This window comes from Papaver somniferum, chromosome 8 (genome assembly GCF_003573695.1).
Source record: "Papaver somniferum cultivar HN1 chromosome 8, ASM357369v1, whole genome shotgun sequence".
Classification (NCBI taxonomy): domain Eukaryota; kingdom Viridiplantae; phylum Streptophyta; class Magnoliopsida; order Ranunculales; family Papaveraceae; genus Papaver; species Papaver somniferum.
This window is the reverse complement of record NC_039365.1, coordinates 36,913,751-36,919,750: the sequence shown is the minus strand read 5'-3', so window position 1 is coordinate 36,919,750 and position 6,000 is coordinate 36,913,751. Positions and strand designations below refer to the sequence as shown.

The 6,000-nt window shown below is 32.5% G+C and overlaps 1 long non-coding RNA gene across 5 annotated transcripts; it reads left to right on the top strand.

Annotated features, from left to right (window-relative positions):
• On the top strand, nt 1–3,469 carry LOC113306920. Of its 5 annotated transcripts, none has more exons than XR_003338898.1 (4): nt 1–313; nt 520–1,377; nt 1,905–2,229; nt 2,811–3,469. It is a non-coding gene; the product is annotated as an uncharacterized LOC113306920 (long non-coding RNA). The 5 variants fall into 5 exon arrangements; XR_003338897.1 differs by having other exon boundaries at nt 520–2,229; nt 2,811–2,859; nt 3,119–3,469; XR_003338899.1 differs by having other exon boundaries at nt 520–2,229; nt 2,811–2,942; nt 3,119–3,469.
• The last annotated feature ends 2,531 nt before the right edge of the window (nt 3,470–6,000 follow it).

Here is a 6,000-nt window from a genome sequence, read left to right as displayed (position 1 = left end):
TTCTTCTCCCCCCACCCCCATCTCCTCGTTACCATCGATTTTTTTTTCAATAAAAAAACCTAAATCATGTAGCTTTCACTCCTAAAGAAAAATCCTAAACCTAACTTCGATATTTCTCCTACTCCAACTCTACAAGAGAATCATTCCCACCTTGTTATCAATTGTTTGCTTATAAAATCCTAAATGGTGTTAACTAACTTAACCCTAAATACCATTAAAATCCAATCAAAACTGAACCAATTTTTGGAGTTTTCTCCTTCTTTCTTCTCCAACAACAACCTGGATAATCAGAAGATCGTGTTACAAACCCTAGGTACTGAAATATCATAGGGTAAATGATATCTCGTTCTCTGTTTGCTTCTCTTGAAAATCTAGATTCTTCCATTTTTTTATGTCTGGGAATTTAATTCCTTTGTTTAGTATGATTTTGTGTTTCAATTTTGAAATCTAATCTGTATTAGTTTAATTTTATAATTTATGGATATGGGATTTTGTAACTACAAGAATCGATGATTATAGGGAGCAGAGGAGGTAAGGAAAATAAGAGAGAATAAAGTCAATAGAAGTGGTGACGGTGGTGTTTATTCTTTGCCTCATTAGAAAACGATGAAAGATTGGCTGTATTGCGAACTGTTCATGTAGGTAAATACTCATTCTGGTATGAAATTGTGTGGACGGAATATTGAATGGTGGTTTTTTATAGAACCTGAATGTACATTACTCGGGGCATAGCCGTCAAAAGTGTTATTTTGCATGCATTTCTGATTTTGGTGGATTATTTTTAAATTTACTGTCTACGGCAGTGTATGCAAAAATTTTATCACTTCGACACACACTTGAAATGTTTGATTTTGGGTTTTCATGGCTAGTATATGTTGACAATAATTATGTTGCTTCTCTTTTTTCCTTTGAAACCTCTGATAGACTTGGTATGCTTGTGTTCCTGGTTAAAAGAATAGGACATAATTTTGGATGTTTCAATAGACAAGAAAAGATACAGGCCACTACCTAGATAAGAGGTGTGACTCATCCTAGTATATTCATCTTTAGTGCATACATATGCTATTCAGTTCTCCGAACTCGAGAGCTGAAATTTATGACAGATGACAACCCAAATTTTGTATTATATTATCTTTTTTTCTTTGAGCGAGTATTATATGATCTAATGACTCTTTAATGGAAAGTAGCTAAGAAGTAATACTGGTATATGTTTTCATTTGTGTTGTTGTGCCATTTACTGTATTTATTCATGGGTTTTCATATGATTTATGCTGATCTTGTTTGTTGTGTTGTTAGATATTGATCAAATATATACACAATTATTATACTGTGTAACCAGATTGGATTCTACTGAGGTTATATAAAGAATGTTTCTAGGTAATGTATTAAGCATTTAAGTAATGGGTACATAGATGAATTTGTTTTTATGATTAATGTTCATATGGTTCATTGTTTTATATTCGTGTAAATAAATAACTGCGACTGGATAATGATCAATTATTCACACATATTGAATAGATGTTGTTGTCTAAAATGAAAAATTAGTTGTTGGAATTTCTGTTACACCGTTTTTCTTAAAGTTGCAAGATGTGAAGTTGATCTGTTGATGAAACTGAAGTGGCACATTGTTTTCAGATTAAAGCATCCTTATTTCCGAAGTAACTTTGTGGGAACGATAAGAATGTTCTAGGCTTCTAATAATAAAGTCCTTGCTTTCATAGATTTCTTACTTCTTAAGTAGTCGTAGCTTTTGTATTACCCCAAGGTCTAAAATTTGGGTTCATTTTAGAGCTCTTCTTATCAAGGGGATTATATCTGCCCAGTGAGATCGAAGGACAATCAAATTGGAATTTCTTCTTTTTTTTGCAGAATAAGCTCGTCTTATAGTTGATCTGAATTTGCAGATGCTCATAGGAGTTTGGTGGGATATACGGATATGAACGATTTTACTAAGCAAGTCGAGACTGGAGGCATGAACTGTTCCATTTTGGAAATATCAAACATTTCATAACTCTTTATGATGCTCTTGATGCTTCCATATTCTCCTGTTGCAGGTTTTGGCTGAATCAGTTGACTCAGTGAGTGAGTTTGAAAATTGGTGGCTGAGCCAAAATCAATGAACTTCTACATTACACGGAGAAACCCGAGAATTTTGTAGTACAAGCCCCTAAAAGTAGATGACTTGTTCAATCATATTTAAGTGATAACAGTGTTTCAGAGCTTCAAGTGGTTAGTTCTGTTTTCTCTTCATAAAGTATTTTAATTTCTTTCTAAGTGATTTAATGTATTTTAATTTATTCAAGTGGTTAGTTCTGTTTCGGAGGTCCAAGTGGTTAGTTCTGAGTGATATAATTAATTTTGTTGTGTACAATTTACACCATTATGTTTTTAAGGTTATATCATGTGTGCTTCGCCAAACAGACGAGATAGTGGTGGATAACCCCAGGTTCTTGTTAAGTATTGTGGTCGAGGATAGATCTTTCAGTAATTTTGTAGGCTTATACAACACAAACATCTAAGGTGTATGGATCACATCTAATACTTTGTATTTCAAAATATATGAGCAGATGTACTCATTCATTGCAGTATGAATGTGTATTAGATTTATGATCTGGAACACATACAATAATCTGGTCTTACTCATCTCTAATCTTCATTTTCATATTTACAACTAATCTTCGACTTGTATCCATCTTACTCTTCCAATGTAACAAAGTAAAGTATTTTCTGCTTCTCGACTTTCATTCTAAACATCTTCATTTTGATGAACATGGTACTTATATTTTCAGCAATGGTGTATCACTTTGCAGGTATTAGCTTACTCTGAAGCTACAAAATGACTAATGAGTGCTTCAGCAGGTTTTACTCATCTTTAATCTTAGTTTTCATATTTATAGCTAATCTTCAACATGTATCCATCTTTCTCTTCATTCTGCAACAAAGTAAGGTTTTTTCTGCTTCTCAACTTTCATTTATAAACATCTTCACATTGATGAACATTGTACCTTTATTTTTTAGTAATGGTGTATCACTTTGCATATATCAATTTTTACTTTTGGAAAAAGCTTAGCTTACTATGAAGCTATTGAATGACTAATAACTCGTGTTCCTTCAACAGGTCGTTCCCTACTGATTTATAAGACTGGAAGATATCATGTAACCCTTGCTGCGAAGAGAAGTAACTTTATACTTACGAGGCTATATTTCTGGGAACACATCAAAACTCATGAGTAGACCAATCTGCAAGTAAAGGAATGTTACGTCATCCATCTGATTTGCTCATTTTAATTTTATTATTTACTGTTCAACAATCATTTGTTGGAAACTCAGCACTAGACTTGAGTTTCTGTTGGGTTTAGATTTTTTTATGTTGCTTGAATGGAACCAGTTGTTTATTGAGTGTAACAGATTTTGACCTTGTAATTCTTTTTAGTAAATAAATGATGTTGTTAGAATGAGTGCAGCGTAATTAATCTCTTTTTCCAGATAAATTTGAAACTATTAAGTACTAAGTATTGTAACTGAGATACAAATAGTAGCATAACACAGTAGCAAATAGTTTAACCAATAACCACGTTCTGATAATATCCGTGGAAAATCACCACAAACGTGTGCATCCTAGTTCTTAATCAGCCACGAAGAAACTCCGTGGGAAATGGCCTTATGCTAATAGAGACGGGACAAAAACTGTGGCTGTCATCGTGGCAAATTGTATTAGCCACTGGACTATTTGTTACGGGAACCTGGACGTGGAAAATTACCTTTTGCCACGAAATTTTGATCAACTGCCACGGTTTGTGGGAGTGACTAAAGCTCAATATTTTCGTAGTGCTCAAACTTGACCTCTCTAAGGCCTTTGATATGAATGGCCTTTCCTTATGAAAATTTTATCCCATTTTGGATTCAATGATGTTTTCAGTAACTTGATTCATCAGTGTATTTTCACTCGTAGTATTAGCATTTTGCTCGATGGTTCACCTTGTGAGAAGTATTTGCCTTCTAGAGGTATAACACGAGGTGATATACTGTCACCTTATTTTTTTCATCATGGCTATGCAATTTCTTTAAGAAGTTTAATGCTTGGAGAGACTAACAAGATTATTGCAAGGTTGGTAGTTTATTGTTTGCAGATGACATCTTAATATTTGTAAAAGATGATATGCATCACATTGATAATATACTGACCATTCTCCGTGATTTTGGTAATCTTTCTGATCATACTCTTAACTTTGACAAATCATATGTTTATTTCAACAAAAATCTTTGCCCTGGAACTTGTGAGGATTTAATTAAAAAATAATTCACATGCCTACTGTAGGAGACTCAGAGACTTATTTAGGAGCACCGTTACTTTTAGGACATTCTAAGACTAAGTCCTTTGATCCCATGGCACAAAGTTTTGAAGCTAGACTTAATAATTGGGTTAGTGTTTTTTTTAAAATAAAAATGGTAGAAAAACCATGAGTAAATATGTCCTAAACTCCATTAAGTTTTTATTAATCAAGATTAGTTATTGGATATGTATTCCAGTTAAAAGAGAGGTTAATAGTGTGGCAGATAAGTTGGCCAAGAGAGCAAGAATTCTCAAAGGCAACTTTGAATACTCAAATGATCTTCCACAGGAAATCCAATCCTGGGTTGATCAAAACTATCATGTAAACACTATTTCTATTTAATACACTCTTCTCTTTGAATCAAAAAAAAATGTCCTAAACTCTCTCCCTACTTATTAGATGAGATGGTCTAAAATACCTAACACTCTTATAGATAAGCTGGATAATCTTCAAAAAGATTTCTAGTGAGAACATAAATGTGGTAAAAGGACAAATTTTGTGGCTTGGACTAACCTTAATAAGTCAAAGAAATTAGGACAATTGGGTTTTAGGAACTTAGAAGTTTTTAACAATTCTCTTAAAGCAAATTGGTCTATAAAATCAGTTATGGGTTCTGATGAGTTGTATGTTAAGATTCTAGAGGCTAAATATTTCAGAAATGACAGTTTCTTGCATTTATATAAGCTAAATGAGAATAACTCCTGGGTATGGAAAGGTATTTATAGAAGTGTTGATACCATCAAAAGTAATAGGAAAATTGGGTTTTAGGAACTTAGAAGTTTTTAAAAATTCTCTTAAAGCAAATTGGTCTATAAAATCAGTTATGGGTTCTGATGAGTTGTACGTCAGATTCTAGAGGCTAAATATTTCAGAAATGACAGTTTCTTGCACTTATATAAGCTAAATGAGAATAACTCCTGGGTCTGGAAAGGTATTTATAGAAGTGTAGATACCATCAAAAGTAATAGTTTTTGGGATGTTAGATATGGGATCAAAGTGAAAATTTGGTTGGATAGATAGTTCATTGGCCTTGATCATCCATCTGAACCATCTGTAAGTATTTTTTTTTTCTCCCTCAACTCTTGTATTTGTTAATGAGTTGTTCTTGCCAGGTACTAGATCTTGGAATGCACAACTTATCAATAATATTTTTCCTAATAAGATTTGATTTTCCCTATTTCCTATCTTTATTTTTTTTTTATTTCCCATCCCCTCTACAATTTTTAAAATCAATTTACTTTTTCATTAGGATTTTTCCTATGTACCACCTACAAAAGTCAAAATGACTCTGACTATAATTATTAGGGTATTATCACTTTTATTTTTATTTGTCTTTTTCATCAATCTCTCATTTACATAAATAAAATCAAAAATTATCAAATGAAAAACCCTAGGTTGGAAACCTATCAAAATTATTAGTACCGTAAATCTAATAAACATGAACTAGAAATTTCATCCTTAAAAGCAAATTCTAAATTAATAAAAAAACATGATAAATATCAGTCATATATGGTGTCTGACAATTAACAGAGTTACGAAACTCATGCATGTTGTCGAACTTATGCAATTCATACATCTCTATATATTATCTATAACTAATTTACCTGGATCAACTATTCTAAGATTATTACCATTCAGGTGAACCGACTATAATTAGATGTATCGT